Source organism: Cupressus sempervirens, chromosome 5, assembly GCF_028749045.1.
Source record: "Cupressus sempervirens isolate cs-2001-9-10 chromosome 5, ASM2874904v1, whole genome shotgun sequence".
NCBI classification, from domain to species: domain Eukaryota; kingdom Viridiplantae; phylum Streptophyta; class Pinopsida; order Cupressales; family Cupressaceae; genus Cupressus; species Cupressus sempervirens.
In genome coordinates, this window is record NC_143122.1 from 721,394,042 (window position 1) to 721,412,088 (window position 18,047).

At 35.0% G+C, this 18,047-nt stretch overlaps 1 pseudogene; it reads right to left on the minus strand.

Annotated features, from left to right (window-relative positions):
• Positions 1-18,047, minus strand: part of LOC149558020 (putative glutathione S-transferase DHAR1, cytosolic pseudogene) — a 26,016-nt pseudogene continuing 7,969 nt past the window's right edge.

The window sequence follows — 18,047 nt, forward strand, 5'->3', positions numbered from 1 at the left end:
TTAATTTGCAACCTTTGTATGAAGAAATGATTCATGGGAGAAAAGAGGCTAAATGTAGTTGTGAACACAAGAAAACTCTTCTCCAATAGACCACTTTTTGAAGTGACCCAAAGAAATCTTAAAATGATATAGCTTTGGAGAAAGACTCAGGTCTACAACCAAAATTTTCTTCTCATTAATGAATGATCCATTAGCTTTCAGGTGTTCATCTGAGGCACACAACTCATTCAATAAGGCCTTCTCTATTCCATTATTAGGGTCATGACTTTTCAAGAAGGCAATGAATGTTGAGAAAATCTTTGACCCTATTGTTGCCTTCTTAGGTGGTGTTTCCAATGATGGCTTAGGATATTTCTCCTCCAATATCTTGGTGATAACATCAGAATCTGGAATCCACTTATCATTAATCTTCACAAGGGAAACTTTTCCTTCAAGACTAATTTGTAGAAACTAGTCTAGCTTATCACTAAGATTTATCAACTTCATGTTGTATGAGATATGCTTTTCCATGTATAAAATTTCCCCTACATTGTCATTGTGGCCATTGGAGCTGATATCCTTGACAAAATCTATTTTTTTGCATTTCATACATTTGGCTTTATTTCTACGAAACTGCTTTCATGCCATGTTGTCATACTCTGTATACCATGCCCATAGTATGAGTAATTTAAAAAATGATTGATGTGTAGTTATTTATATTCCATGCTTGATATTTTACCAAACATTTGTCATTCTCACTATTTTGCACAAAATGGTATAAAATCTCAAGCCTTTCTTAATGTCATCGAATTAGCTTTTGTAGGTGTATTACAATCTTTGTTACATATGCATGCATTCCCGCAAGGTATTCCATTTAAGTGTTTCACATGTGTTCACAAAGACATCAAAAAGAGGTGGCAACATGATCTTTGAATGCACTTGATGGTGATTACCTAATTTCACACTATGCACATGCTTCTTGAATAGTTCATGTAACCTATTTATATCTCCAAGTTTTGTATACACTTTTCTGCAACATTTTTTCGAACCATTCATGGAGTCATTCTATCAAATAGCTCACATGTTTATTGTCTCTTTCTACATGCGAAGCCTAATAAAGTTTATCAACTTTTCTACTTGAAGGGATGTGTAAACCTTCTTCCAAGACCTATTTTTGATACATTTGGCGAGGATGTATGTATTCGCACTATCTCAAGGGATGTAAAGATTTACTTGGTGCAGGAGCATCTAAGGATTGCTTGATCAATCCAAGGTTTTTTTTTCTGTGTGTTCCTTTAGGATATTTTGATCATGTTTTACATAAGGTCACATGGACCATGGTAGTGATGGAAATATGAGGTAGAAAAGGTTACTAAGAGGGGGGTGAATCAAGAACCAATAAAACTTCAACTTATTTTATTAATTAATCCTTCATAAAATATTTTGATCTAATTGCATGCATGAAAGAATGAAAGCAGTAAAACATCCATAACATTTTGACACAAGATAAGGTGACCTAAAAACCTTCCAAATAGAAAGTGAAACAAGGGTGGGGATGATACCCACAAGATTTAGTACTATAGTATAAAGTTGACTGGTTAAGGCTTACAATTGATCACTTTTGATGATCTACCCTATTAGGAGCAATAAGGACTGCTAGGTCCACCTTGTGAAAGGTTTTACAAAACATACAATGAAGTATACACTCGGTAAAGAGATTTACAAAAGACTGTTGAGTCTACCTTGTTAAAGGATTTAGTTGATGCAGCTTTTAGGATGAACCAATGGCTAATCTCCAATCTACAACTTTTATTTTCTAGTTGAGATTCCTTTGAAATATAAAGATCACCTTGTTGTGATAGATAAATCTTTGTTGTCCCTTATACTACTTGTAGCCTTCTTAATTCACATTTATAATCTTTATATTTGCTTCATACTTTCTTCTTCATATTTAGATGTGATACAATATATTACATATATACCAATCCAAAACACAATTCATCAAAGTTGGCTACAACATAGATTTCCATCAAGATCACAAAGTCAACCCAACTATTGGCACTCAGATTTTGAACACAAACTCAGTGAGGTTCTAATACTTGGCAACCATTGTCAACACTCAACATCATCAAGCTCTTGGTAGACATATAAGATCAGTTTATACTAATTACTTCCAAGTAGCTTAAACTCGATCAACACTTGTGACTCAGTGAACACTACGAAACTTGACATATAAACTAAATCACTTGGTCGACACTACATGGATCAGTCAACACTAACACTGTGAGCTTGGTATAAATTGAATCACTTGGTTGAAACTCCTTGGCTCCATCAACACTAGATTCACATCACTGACACTGCAAACTCAGTAGACACTAGAGAACACAATTGACACTGTACAACTTGGTTAATACTGTGAAGCTTAATTTGCACTATCACTAATCAATTTGGTAGATACTACTCGATGTGAACTAAATGTAGATTCTAAAACTTGATAGCAACTGTAGAACTCATTAGTAACTAGATTACTTAGTTAACACTACAAACTACTAGATAAGCTTGGTACTAGTTTAACCAATTGACTAAGTGTGAGTCACTAATAAACAAACTTGACCTTAATATATAAAATCTCCCCCTTTGTCATTAGTGACAAAAAAAAATTATCAATCCAAAACTAAATACTCAAAATTTTTAGGTCAAAACATTTTTTTTATCTCCATCCCATGTCTTCAACTTGGTAACATACTTTGTTTTTGAGATTTTTCAAAATTGCTTTTGTAAAAAATGTTTTATGATTATCTGTACATATTATTTTTTAATATTATGTTGCTCCCCCATACATATATCAGATATTATGCTTTCCTAATACTCTTTATATATACATTCATCTTATATTATTCTTCTCCTCCTTATATATACATACTCTCCACCTTTTTGACATAAATGCCAAAGGTGTATACTACATGTTGATGCCAAAATGTGACAAGAAGTCAGAATGTACCTTTAAAATCAATACCATTGTCTTGTCCCAATTTTCCTATAACATCTTGCTTGCATGAAATTCAATATGTACTTTTTCTGATAACTCCATCATGTGATCAACTATGGAGAAGTTATTGTCATGGATAAGTGTCTTGGCATGTGCAATGTGCTTCTGCAATGCATCCATGTCTAGGGGAATCCCACCTTGGATGTCTAAAAGTGTGGCCCTTATCCCGGATTCCGCCCTTATCCCGGATTCCTCCCTTAATAATTTTTCTTGCAAATTTGTCAAATATTTGATCTTTGAATAGTGAGCAGCACTATAGCTTGGGTCAAGTGACAACTGGTGTGCACTTTCTTTCAAGTCTTATCTTTGATTCCTTGGGTGAAGATTGATGTATCACACAACTTATTGAATAATCAAGTTACATTATTTGTAGAGGTTTCCAATGAACTAAGAATAGTAGACAATTATACTTGATTTATTGCAATTTTTTGCCCCACTTGTTCCAATACCTTGTTCTCAAATTTCCTCTCTGTTCTTTGTACCAATTTTTCTTGTCCATTCAAATCTTCACTGAATTTTTAGACAACTTCTACTAATTGAATCAAAATAGGTTGTGAACTATCAACCTCAATGCTTAGTGCATCTAAAAATATGTTCTTTACATCTTCAAGCACTTGGTTTTCCCTGCTCTTCTCTTCTCTAAGCTTCTATTTCTTAGCTCTCTTTTGCAATAATTCACCCATGATGTTCATTTGATCAAGATTTAGAGTAGAGATATCCCAATTTGGGATAACTATATCCTCATCTAGATCAATATCTTTTTTTTTACCTTTATCCTTATTTGAAACTTTAGTACTCAGTTGAGACTTGTACTCAATTTTCCTTGTACTTTCTATATGCACACTTGGAATAGTAACAATAGTAGAAATAGAGGGGCTAGAAACAAAACTAGATATTGCACTGATAGTAGAAATACCTTTTTGATGTATTGCCAAATTTGATGATGTTGGAGGCACTTGTTGCTCGGTAGATGAAATGTTGATCACTTTAGTCAATATGGTACTCAGTTGAACAGGTGCAAAGATTGGTTGGGTGCTTGGTGTTGTAGTGGTTACCACAAGTCACTTGGCATAAGCTTTCTTAGAGCTTGATGACATTAAATCTTTTCTTGAAGAATGAAGAAATGAGACTAGCACAAGACATGTATTGAATTTAAGAGTGACCTTTTCCTCATTTTTCTTCATGAAATCTTTCACCTCTTTGTCACTAAGATTCGACATGAGTTACCTTAGAGTCTATTCATATATATCTTTTGTAGTCTTCTTAGCATTTTCCCATCTTGGCTTGATTTCTTGCATAAGCTCATTTGGAATTTTTCGTACAAGTTAATCAGGAGAGTATTTCCATTTACCCATTTTTTACATCATCATGTCTTCAACCTATTTTTTCTCATCTGTATTCTTGGTTTCATATCCTAGTGCTTTGAAGTTTTCCATTCCATCTCCTCTTTCTATTTCATTTAACTTCTCTTGAAATGTAGGTGGAGGCTTTTTGAAAATAATTTCCTCGGCATCCTCCTCACCTAACTTCAATTTCTTTTGGATTTTGATGTTCTTCTTGTGAATACTACAGTGGATGACTTAGTGGGTCTGGTTATGATAACCATACCTTTCTTCCTTATAGGCTCTTCTTCTTCAAACTTTGTTTCTTCTACTTCATTCTCTGCTTCATCTTCTTCCACATCATCTCATTTTCCTTCAGTCAATAGGAGAGTAGAACTTGCTTGCCTCAATTTTTCTATCCTCTTCTTTCCTTAGTTAACTACTTAAGGAAGTTTAATTTCAAGTTCTATTCTTTCCTTGGCTTCTTCATAAGTACCAAAATATGTGGTCTTGGTATCCACAGGTTCATTCAGTAGTCCCTCAATGATATCCTTGGTGTCATCAATGTTAACCTCATAGTTTAGAGGCTTAACCCACACCACTCTAGGTTTGACTGCTTGAATGTATACTTTCTCATAGTCTACCATGAAACAAATATCATCCTTGTAGTCTTTTACAAGTTTATTTGGTTTTTTATATCTTCTATTCATCTTTTCTTTGAATGAATAAAGATAGTTTTCCATGATACTAACAAAGTTTTCACCCATATCTGTTATATATTCATTAATCTAATATAAAATTGGTACATCTTTTCTCCATACAACTGAACCTTTAGAAGGGAAGAATTTTTGCACATAGAAGAATAAACAAGTTAAGAGTGAACCAAAATTACATGGATTGTTCTTTGAAGTCTTGATGCTCTCCATGTTCTTGTTGAATTGATTCAACATTAGCTCGGCACGGTCGAAGGTCATGTTGTTCTTCACTACCTTGAGAGCCAAATCAATTGCCTCACACTACACACTGTTGAGATGACTAGAGCTATAGATCTTATGAGTGATCACATGAATTCAAAATTTTAGTTACATGTTAGTTACATTTCTGATCTTCATTCCTCTTCCATCCCAATCGACAAGAGTCTCATTTTCTAGTTCTACCCGACTTAGGTTTTTGGTAGTCTTGGCTTTGTTCAACATTAGGAGTCCTGTGATTCTATGAATTATTTTCTTTTTGATTTGAATACGATGCTCCAACTATAATTTCCCATTGTGAACATGACTAAGGATAAACTTCATCCATTTTATTTGAAAGTATCAGGGCATATATGGAATGTGTGTTAAGCCCTTGGTCTCCAATTGTTGATGCTTAGGTTTCAACACACCATTCACACATAATTTCTTCAGAGACTCATCCATCTCTAGGGTTCTAATTTCTTGTATTGAAAAACAAAAATATGAACGGATATCATGAATGAGTAATACCTTGGGCAGAATCTGTGATTGAGCTCCAATTGGGTCAAGTGCTTCTGCAATTTAAAGACTCAACTTGAAGTCTAGTGTCTCTGAATCAATTCCTTGAACCAACATCTCATATCCTTTCCTAGTTTTGTTGCTGAAAGATGCCATGCTTGGTAGGGTTTATGAAAACATGAAAAATATTTAATGAAAAACACACAGATCACTTGGAAGAACATAAATTGCTCTTTGCAAATTACTCTTGAAATTTTATGATGGAAAAAATGAATTTGATTTCCTTCTTTTTAATAGATTTTCACTTTTCAAATCCCATAAAAGCTTGGTACGTCCGCTCATTCAGTGACAAACTATATTCCACTCAGCTCAACCTTAATGCTCGATAGAGTCATTCATAGCTTGGTGTCCACACAATATTTCAGTGTATCCCTACCTCACTCATTAGGGTCTTACAACTCGACCTAGCTCAGTAAGGTCTTGAATTTTTGCAATCACTTAGTGATCCCTTTGCATCTTGAATGCTGATATGGATCTCTTCTTCTTGCTATCTGGAACTGATGTGAGATGTCCACTTTAGAATCTGAGTTCCAATTATTCCCATAGGGAATTCAATTTGAGATGCTTGAGTCACCCAACTCTTGAGTGACATTTGCTTCATGACTCAGACTTGCATTCTCAGAAGATTTGTGTCCTTGTTTCTTTCACTTGTGACATTTACCTTCAAACTTAGGTTTCTCCTTGCATTCACTTGCTCTATAACTATGCTTATTGCAGTTGTAACACTTGTCATTGAATTTTTCTTTACTATTACTCCATTGTTTGTTTAATTTATGACCTAACTTACCAAAATGATTACAACTAGGACTTTGATTCTTTTGAGTTTCTTTCTTGGATGATTCACCTTCTTCTATGTATCATATTCCAAATTTTCCTTTATGTCTGTATTAACTTTGCTCATTCAATTGATTCATGTATGCTTGAGATTTTAATATTCTTTCATTGGTTTTCTTTTTAGTGTTTAGAGCGTTCTGCAATATTTGATTCTTTGATCTCAAATTCATGTTTTCTTCATTTGCATTAGTAAGTTGATTAATGAAGTCTATCTGCTAAAGGGATAGATGTTGAATTTTATTGTTCTTTCCTTCTATTTATTCTTTGGCTTTGTCTTTTTCTTCCATGACTTTACATAGTCTTATTGACTAGATTTATTGCCCCCTTTTTAGCTTTCTAACTTGTTCTTGAAGATTGGAATTTTTTTCTAATAGGTCTTTGATTATTTCATCAACTTTGTCTGAATTTCTTTCTGGACAGATGTCTTCAATTCTTTTTTTAGTGTAGAGATTGTCATTCATTTGTATTGCAAGATTTTTTCTTCTTTTCATTGATTGAGAGAGTTGCTCCTTTGCTTTCTTTAGTTGACCAATGGCTAATTCCAAGTCCAACTTTTCATTATTAATAGCCTTATCTAGCCTATTTACCTCCATTGCTCCTGATCTTTGCTCAAGCTGCTAAACTTCTTCTCTGAGAACCACAATTTTTTGATAGCAATTGTTGAAAATATGAGGTAGGCAAGGTTATTGGGGGGGGGGTTGTTAATTAGGAACCAAACTTCAACTTATTTTCTCAATTAATCCTTTATAAAATATTATGATCTAATTACGTGCATGAAAGAATAAAAGTAGAAAAACATTCATAACATTTTGACACAAGATATGGTGACCCACAAACCTTCCAAATAGAAAGTAAAATTGGGGTGGGGATGATACCCACAAGCTTTATTGCTATAGCATAAATTTGGCTGGTTAAGGCTTACAATTGATCACTTCTGTTGATCTGCACCCTTAGGAGAAATAAGCACTACTAGGTCCACCTTGTGAAAGGATTTACAAAACATACAATTGTCAGAAATCTAATTGAAAAGCTCATTGTTGTTGAAGATCAAAGAGGGAGATTGTTGTAAAAGAATGTTTTCAATCATTGTTTTTCCATTGATGTCAAACCTTCTATTTGTAGGGATGATATTTTCTTATAAGATCCAAGCATTATCACTTAGTTGATTGATGAAGAGGATTTCATCAACAAGATGTAATAAGAGCACCTAAAGGAAAGGTTGAGTTATGATGTTGTAATGAAGTGCAAGGATCTGTTAAGACAATGGTTAAGTAATGTGTTGATGACATACTCAAAGATACAGAGGTTGGTCACACTTAGATACATTGGAAGAAGAAGTTGTAACAAGGTTGACTGCAAAAGTTTAACTAAGATTATTAGTAGGTGCCGAGCAAGTAACTTGAAGCCAAGAAAATTGTTAGTAGAAGTCGAGTAATAGACATTTCTAGTGTGTGCTAAGTGATCTTCAAGTTTTGAGTAAAGATCAGGTGATGAGCATCAAAAAAATTTTAGTTGGTGCCAAGTGATCTTCAGGTGCAGAGCATCAGGAAAAACATAGTTGATGCTGAGTAACATAGTATGCACCAGTATTTCAATAGTGCCGAGCTACTGCATTATTTCAAATGATGAAGATTTTCCAAATCTAAGCCAACATAGTGATTGCATTGAATTTTGTGAACAAGTTGGAAGATAAGGATGATGAGTTGTTGGCACAGAATCTTATGTAAACCGTTTTTGGGAAAATTTTAAAGGATTATTAAAGAAGTTTCCAAAGGAAACAGAATATGGGTTAGATGTAATGAATCCTACCTAATCCATGTGAATTGAAATTGAAAAATGGAAGAATCAAGTGGAAAAAGGTACTCCAAGACTTCTATTTAAGAAGTCATAAACCAAGAACCAAAGAGCTGCTGATACTATTGCTACTGAAGTGCCAAATCTGTGAAGTGGTTGAAAGGGTGTCAAGAAGGAGACATATAGGGGAAGGAAGAGCACAAAGGCTCTCTTTCAATGAGTGGTCATGAAGAGATGATTGCACTGGTACATTGAGTATGAAGACTCAAGGAGACAAAGCTTGAAAGAAAAGGAAAGTTGTTAAGAGTTGTAGAGATTGAAAGCCAGGCAAGGGTATGAGCTGAGAAGTGATATGAGATCTACAAGATAAGTTGTATGTTGTAGTCAGGTCAAGATTTTTTAATACTCTCTAGCAATTGTATTAGATCTAAAAATCCTATGGACTTAGGTTGGCCTAACAACCATTGTAAATCCTTTAACAGGACGGCATTCCAAGTGAATGTTCTAAAGTCCTCTAACCAGGCCCACTTCTAACAAGGTGGTTAAATCCTTTAACAAGGTCACATTTAATAGTGTGTTGTAAGCCTTTAACAGGGCAGGCCTTTCATAGGGCATCACTTTAGAAGGTGAAAATTGAGTAGCATGTTACTGGTGGTTTTTCCCAAATTGGGTTTCCACGTAAATCACTATGTCATGCGTTGATTTCTTGTGTGTTATACTTGCATGTTGATTTACAGTAACTTGCTGATTAGATAAGTTAAAGCTTGGATGGATGAATGGTTGAATGATTTCTCTATACTTACTAAAAATTTTGAATAAGAAATTTGGACCTTGAATAACTGATTCACCCCCCCCCCCCCCCCCCCCTCTCAGTTATTCTAAAGAAATTCTAACAATTGGTATCAGAGCCATCTGTTGATTTAGTTTCAAGGTACTAGAAGTAGGAAGATCAAGATGTCCAAGAGAGAAGTTCCCAAGCTCAACAAAGAAAAATTTTCTACATGGTAGAGTTTGATGAAATTTCACCTTGGATCAATAGGTGACTATGCACAAACCTCAATTGGAATAGAGCATGTAACTCCAGCAAGACCCCTCACTGTAGATGACTTAAACAAAAAAGAGCATAACCAAGCAATGTTGGAAATTGCATCTGCACTTAGCTATGATAAATATGATGACATCAAAGACTGTAGCACTACATTCAAAATGTGGAAAACCTTATTAGATATCTATGGAGGTGATCAAAATGTCTAGAGAGCAAAGAGAGAAAGCTTAAGAGGGAAGTTTGATGACATGAAGATGGAAGAAGGTGAAAATGTTGCTCAGTATGCTGCAATAATAAAAGAAGTGGTGAGTACAATAAGAAGTCTAGGTGGACAACTAGAAGAAGAAACATCCATCAACAAATACTTAAGAACGTTGCTCCCTATCTATGTTAAAAGAGTTTTAGCCATCCAAGAGCTGAGGTGTGTACAAGGGAACACACTAACCTTTTAAGGAATAGTTGGAAGACTTACTGCATTTGAGGTATCAAATTTTGACAAATACAAACTTGAGAACCTTGAATCTGCTTTCAAGGCCAAGATGACAATAAAAGATACTGAGGAGGAAACATCAAGCAAGAGAAGAAGAAAAGGAAAACATGCCTCCAGTGATAGCAGCACAGATGAGGAAGATGTGGAACAATTAGAAGCACTACTGGCTAGGAGATTCCATAGAGGTAAAGAAAAATTCAAAGGTAAGCTCCCTATCATATGTTTCAATTACAATGAAGTAGGTCATATAGCTCCAAGATGCCCACAGAAGAAAAACTATAAAGAAGGAAACAAGTTCAAAAACAAAAGAGAAGATGATAGCAAAGACTACAAGGAGAAAGGCAAGAGATGCTACATTGTTGAAGAAGACTCTGATGAAAATGATGACGAAGTAGTCTATGTAGCCATGAAGGATGAATCAAACAAAGATGAAGATGAAGCAACATCATTAGTTACCTGTGTGAAGAAGAATAACATGTGGATTATAGATAGTGGATGCTCACATCACATGACAGGAGATAAAAGTAAGTTCATTACCTTTAATCAATATGATGGACATAGTGTTAGATTTTTTAATGATGCTCCATGTCAAATCAAAGGAAAAGACTCTATCAAACTTATAGAGAAAATTTCATGTGATAATGCATACTATGTTGAAGGATTGAACTACAACTTTTTGAGTGTATCACAATTAGGCAATGTAGATTTCAAAGTTGAATTTGGAAACAAAACTGCCAAGATTTATGACATTGATGGAAATCTGATAGGCAAAGGTGAACAAACTAGGAGTAATCTGTTTTACCTAGATATGGAAAAAAAAACATGTCTTGTTGTTAGACTTGATGATGTGTGGTTATGGCATAAAAGGCTATGTCATGTTAACTTTGATAATTTGATTAGTATGAGCAAGAAAAAGAAAGTCAGAGGATTGCCCAAGTTGAAGAAACCTGAAAATACAATGTGTAAACAATGTTAACTAGGGAAAATGACTAAGTCTAGTTTCAAAAGAAAAACATAAACTTCCAAAGAAGTACTAGAGTTAGTTCATGTAGACTTATGTGGCCCAATAGAAGTGCAAAGTTACTTAGGAGACAGATACATAATGCTATTTGTAGATGATTATTCTACGATGATAACTGCTATGGTTTTAAAGAAAAAATTTGATGCATTCCAAATGTTCAAGTGGTATTTGGCTAGAGTTGAGAAGGAAGGAAAGGACCTGAAATGCCTAAGGTCAGACAAAGGAGGTGAGATCACATCAAGAGAGTTTGAAACATTTTGCAATGACAAAGGTATCAAAAGGCAAACATTAGCACAAAGAACTCCACCATAGAATGGTATTGTTGAAAGGAGAAATAGGTCAATGATTGATTGTGCTAGAACCTTGATGATGGATAAAAATGTTGCACTAAAATACTAGAGAGAAGCTATAAGTAGTGCAGTCTACACACTAAATAGAGTTCAAGTCAAGAAAGGTACAAATGCAACAACCTTTGATTTGTGGTATGGTCATTCATGTAATTTTAAACATTTCAAAGTGTTTGCTTGTAAATTCTATATTCTAAAAGACACTATAAATGACAAGTTTGATGCAAAAAGTGATGAAGGTATATTTCTTGGATACTCCACCAGGAGTAAGGCATACAAGTGTTTGAATACTAACACTAAAAAAGTTGTGGAGAGTGCAAATATAAATTTTGATGAGCATGTAGAAGTTCAGGTTGATGAGTCAAAGCAAGTAGAGGATTATAGATCCTTTGTATACTTCTACGAAGGAATGACAGTTGAAGACAATGTTTCAAATCAAGTTAGGAATTAGCAACAAACCTCAGTATCTATCGAGTCTCAACCAATGAATGCCAAGTTACATTCAAAAGCCGAGCTACAGAATGTAGAAAATGCACATTTTGATTCTGAAAATAGTATGCAAGAAAGAAATGATGAAATGCCAGATGAAGAAGAACAAAATGACTCTAAAGCTGAAGGATCAAATATGGAAAGAAGGACTGAACCCAGATTAGCCAAGTATGTAAGAAGACATCACCCTACAGATCAAATCATTGGTGATAAGGATGCTAGACCAATGACAAGGAATAGACTAAGGAATGAATCATGTCTACTGAGTAAGGTTGAACCCAAAATAGTCAAAGATGCACTAGAAGATGATGATTGGTATAAGGCCATGAAAGAAGAGATAGATTAGATTGAGAAGAAAAAAACTTGGTCTCTGGTTCCCAGACCAGTTGATAAGAATGGATTGGTACCAAATGAGTGTTTAGAAACAAACTTGATGAGAATGGTGAAATAACAAGAAACAAATCAAGATTAGTTTGCAAAGGCTATGCACAAGAAGAAGGACTAGATTATGGAGAGAAATTTGCCCCTGTTGCAAGAATGGAAGGAGTAAGAACATTACTTGCATATGTTGCATATAAAGGTTTCAAAGTCTACTAGATGGACATGAAATCTGCTTTTTTGAATGGTATACTGGAAGAGGAAGTATACATATAACAATTAGAGGGATTTGTTGATGAGAAGAACAAGGACATGGTCTGCAAGCTGCACAAAGCACTTTATGGATTAAAGCAAGCACCTAGAGCATGGTATGAAAGGTTGCACAAATATCTTGTAAAGATAGGATTTGAAAGAACAAATGACAATAGCAATTTTTACATCAAAGCTGAGGAAGGTAAAGACATTTTGATATCAAAAATATTTGTTGATGACATAATATTTGGAGGAAAAGATGTTTTATGCAAAGATTTTGCTGATCAAATGAAGCATGAATTTGAGATGTCAATGTTTGGAGAAATCAAATTCTTGGTTGGATTACAATTACATCAGTTGAAGCATGGAATATTTGTGACCTAATCCAAATACGTCAAGGAAGTACTCAAAACATTTGGGCTAGAAGACTCAAAACCAGGTAGCACACCAATGACAACAGGACATAAACTATCCATGAATGATGAATCCGTTGAAGTAAATCAGACATTGTATAGGTCAATGATTGGAAAGCTGCAATATATTGTACATAGTAGACCAAACATTACATTAGATGTTGGAATAGAAGCAATATTTTTTTCCAATCTAAGAGAAAATCACTTAATGGCAGTAAAGAGAATATTGAGATACTTGAAAGGAATTGATGACTTTGGTCTATACTACAAGAGAAATGAGAAGTTTGAACTGAAAGCTTACACTGATGCAAATTGGGGAGGAAACATTGATGATAGAAAAAGCACTAGTGGAGGAGCACTTTTCTTAGGAAAGAGGTTGATTACATGGACAAGCAAAAAGAAAAGTTGCACCTCACGCTCTATTGCTGAATTTGAATATATGGTAGCTGCTATAAACTGTACCAATATTGTGTGGATCAAACATTTGTTGCAAGGTATGAAGGAAGAAGTAATTGAACCTGTGACACTTTATTGTGATAATACAAGTGCTATCAATATATCAAAGAACCCAGTAATGCATGCTAAAACTAAGCATATTGCAATCAAGTATCACTATGTAAGAGAGCTGGTGGAAGACAAACAAGTGAAGATGGAACATGTCAGCTCAAAGGAATAGATTGATAATATCTTCAGTACAAAAACACTACTAAAGATTATTTTGAGTATCTTAGAGGTAAGTTAGGGTTGATACCCCTAGCTAAGGCTACTTGAACCAAAAAGCAAGAATGCCCTACATCAAATAAGCATAATGTTGAAGATTTTACACATTGATGCAGAGGATGTTTACTTTGGGATCCATGCCTAAAGTAGTAGAACTGTTGAAACTTCAAATTAGTCATAAGCAAGGTGATAGAGGGAGACATTAAATGAACCTATAAGAGCTACATCTGCATATTAAGATGCTAATATGTCTTTGGCATTGTTGTCAAAGAGGGAGAAGTGAACAACTGATCAACAACTATTGAAGATAAAGGATCAAAAAAAGAGGGAGATAGTAGACAACTGGAATAAAGATAGAGGGAGATTTCAGAGGTTGGTCAAAACATCAAAAGATGAATAATATAGAGGGAGAAAGATAAAGATAAAGGATACAACAACAAAGAGGGAGAAGTGAAATGAATCAATCAGAATAAGTAGTAGGAGATGTGATGTTACAATTTACTTTTTGGCATTTGACTTACTATTCTAACCTAGTAAGCTTTTGGTGAAATAGTTTAGTCTAATGGTTGATCAGTTTGGTTTGCCATCAATGCCAAAGAGGGAGATTGTTGGAAATCTGATTGAAAAGCTCATTGTTGTTGAAGATCAAAGAGGGAGATTGTTGTAAAAGAATATTTCCAATAATTTTTTTTCCATTGATGTCAAACTTGCTATTTGTAGGGATGATATTTGCTTATAAGATCCAAGCATTATCACTTAGTTGATTGATGAAGAGGATTTCATCAACAAGATGTAACAAGAGCACCTAAAGGAAAGGTTGAGTTATGATGTTTTAATGAAGTGCAAGGATCGGTTAAGACAATGGTTAAGTAATGTTTTGATGACATAATCAAAGATACAGAGGTTGGTCACACTTAGATACATTGGAAGAAGAAGTTGTAACAAGGTTGACTCCAAAGCTTTAGCTAAGATCATTAGTAGGTGTCGAGAAAGTTAGTTGAAGCCAAGAAAATTCTTAGTAGATGCCAAGTAACAGACATTTCTAGTGGGTTCCGAATAAAGATCAGGTGTCGAGCATCAAAAAAATTTCAGTTGGTGCCAAGTGATCTTTAGGTGCCAAGCATCAGGAAAAACATAGTTGATGCTGAGTAACACAGTATGTGCCAAGCATCGTATCTCAATAGTGCTAAGCTACTGCATTATTTCAAATGATGACGATTCGCCAAATCTAAGCCGACATAGTGGTTGCATTGAATTTTGTGAATGAGTTGGAAGATAAGGATGATGAGTTGTTGGCACAGAATCTTATGTAAACCATTTTGGGTGAATTCTAAAGGATTATTCAAGAATTTTCTAAAAGAAATAGAATATGGGTTAGATGCAATGAATCCTACCTAATCCATGTGAATTGAAATTGAAAAATGGAAGAATTGAGTAGGAAAAGGTACTCCAAGGCTTCTATTTAAGAAGTCATAAACCAAGAAACAAAGAGCTGCTGATACTATTGTTGCTGAAGTGCCAAATCTGCGAAGTGGTTCAAAGGGTGTCAAGAAGGAGACATCTAAGGGAACAAAGAGCATAGAGGCTCTGCTTCAATGAATGGTCATGAAGAGATGATTGCACTAGTACATTGAGTATGAAGACTCAAGGAGACAAAGCTTGAAAGAAAAGGCAAGCTGTTGAGAGTTGTAGAGATTGAAGGCCAGGAAAGGGTATGAACTGAGAAGTGATCTAAGATCTGCAAGATAAGTTGTATGTTGTAGTCAGGTCAAGATTTTATAATACTCTCTAGCAATTGTATTAGATCTAAAAATCCTATGGACTTAGGTTGTCCTAACAGCCATTTGTAAATCCTTTAACAGGGTGGCATTCCAAGTGAATGTTCTAAAGTCCTCTAACTAGGCCCACTTCTAATGGGGTGGTTAAATCCTCTAACAAGGTCGCATTTAGCAGTGTGTTGTAAGCCTTTAACAGGGTAGGCCTTTCACATGGCATCACTTTAGAAGGGTGAAAATTGAGTAGCATGTTACTGGTGGTTTTTCCCAAATTGGGTTTCCACGTAAATCACTATGTCATGTGTTGATTTCTTGTGTGTTATACTTGCATGTTGATTTACAATAACTTGCTAATTAGACAAGTTAAAGCTTGGATGGATGAATGGTTGAATGATTTCACTATACTTACTGAAAAGTTTGAATAGAACATTTGGACCTTGAATAACTGATTCACCCCCCCCCCCCCCCTCTCTCAGTTATTCTAAAGAAATTCTAACAACAATGAAGTATGCTCTCAATAAAGAGATTTGAAAAATATTGTTAACTCTACCCTATTAAATTTTTTAGCTAATACACTTGTTAGGATGAACCAGTGGTTGATCTCTAATCTATAACTCTAATTTGCTATTTGAGATTCCTTTGAAATGTAAAGATCACCTTGGTCTGATAGATAAATCTTTGTTGTCCCTTATATTGCTTATAGCCTTCTTAACTCACACTTATGCTCTTTATATTTTCTTCATACTTTCTTCTTCATATTTGGATGTGATACAATATATTACATATATACCAATCCAAAATACAATTCATCAAAGTCAACTACAACATAGATTTCCATCAAGATCACAAAGTCGGCCCAACTGCTGGTACTTAGGTTTTGAAGACAAACTTGGTGAGGTTGTGATACTCAACAACCATTGTCAACACTCGTCATCATCATGCTCTTGGTAGACACAGAAGCTCAGTTCATACTAATCACTTCCAAGTAGCTTGAACTTGGTCAACACTTGTGACTCAATGAACATTGTGACACTTGACACATAAACTGAATCACTTGGTTGACACTGCATGGCTTAGTTAACACTAACATTGTGAGCTTGGTATAAATTGAATCACTTGGTTGACACTCCTTGGCTCGATCAACACTAGATTCACATTACTGACACTGCAAACTTGATAGATACTAGATAACACGATTGACACCATGCAACTCGGTTAATACTGTCACTGATCAAATCAGTAGATACTGCTTGGCATGAACTAAATATAGATTCTAAAACTTGGTAGCAACTGTAGAACTTGGTAGTGACTAGATTACTCGATTAACATTGCAAACTGCCATATAAGCTCGGTAGTAGTTTAACCAATCGACTAAGTGTGAGTCACTAATAAACAAACTTGACCTTAATGTCAATAGGTAGGAGTACAATAGGGTGTGCATGGAAGAGTCCTCGGACACTTGTAAGTGCAATTAGGGATCAAAAATATGTAAAAGCCCTTGATTGCAAAAGGATGATGATGATGTCATCATGAGGTCATTACAGTCTAGGATGGGTTAGGATGATGTTTTTACTTTACTTGAGGTTTTAGTTAAGTTTGGGAAGCATTGGAGTTCATTTAGCTAAGTTGGGAAAAACTTGCCAAAAAGATGTAAAAGTTGCATTGTGCAACTTTGCAACTTTGAAAAGTCACTTGAGCAACATTGTCAAAAAGTTACAATTTGATGGAAAAGAGCCCTAAGGAGAAAAAAACCACCAAACCACCCTATAAAAGCCATGCCCTAACCAAGATGCAGGGTTGGACACCCATTGTATAGACAAAAGTATTGAACATTGGAGTTTTGAAGTGGTTTATGAGAACATTTTGTGCATTTTCATGACTATAGTTGGTTAAAGGATTGAACTTGTTACTGTGAAACATGGTGCAAATATCTTAGATGTTTTTCCAATTCTATGTGGCATTAGATATGAATTTTGTGTTCATTTACTTCCCTTTTGTAAATAGTTTTGTTCTTGCACTATTGTTGGTTCTGTCTAGGCAATTGGCAAAGATGGAGTTCTAACTCATTTTACCACTGTCCAAACTATACAACCTCTTGGGAATAGTGAATAGACTCCATGTACCTTCAATTTACAGAATCTTGGGCCCTCAAATGCAGGGAAGCCATTTTGAAAGTCTTTCCCTAAGCGAACCTATGGTGAGTCCAATTAGGGAAGACTAAGGAGAAATCAACATAACTTGCAGAGGTGGATAGCTAGATCTATGATTCCACTTGGAGATTGAAGATATGAATTTCCAAGGTGTAGTGAAGAGGGTTTGATCATACCAATCTAGTTGATAGCCTCATACTTTCTAAATTGCAGAACAACCAGTTGGAGCCCTAAAACCCCTAAATTCACTCAAGTTGAGTTACGGTATTGTACGAAAGGTAGTGACCCCAAGAGACAAAAAATACTTGAGAGATTGACACATGATCCAAGAATCCTAAGAAAATTTATAGGGTTCCTCTAGAAGAATTCGGAGAAAATCCCTATTTTCTCGCTATAGGAGACCTAATTAGGGCTAGTAGCCTTCTATGCCTATTTGTGAAGAAATGATGAAATCAGATGA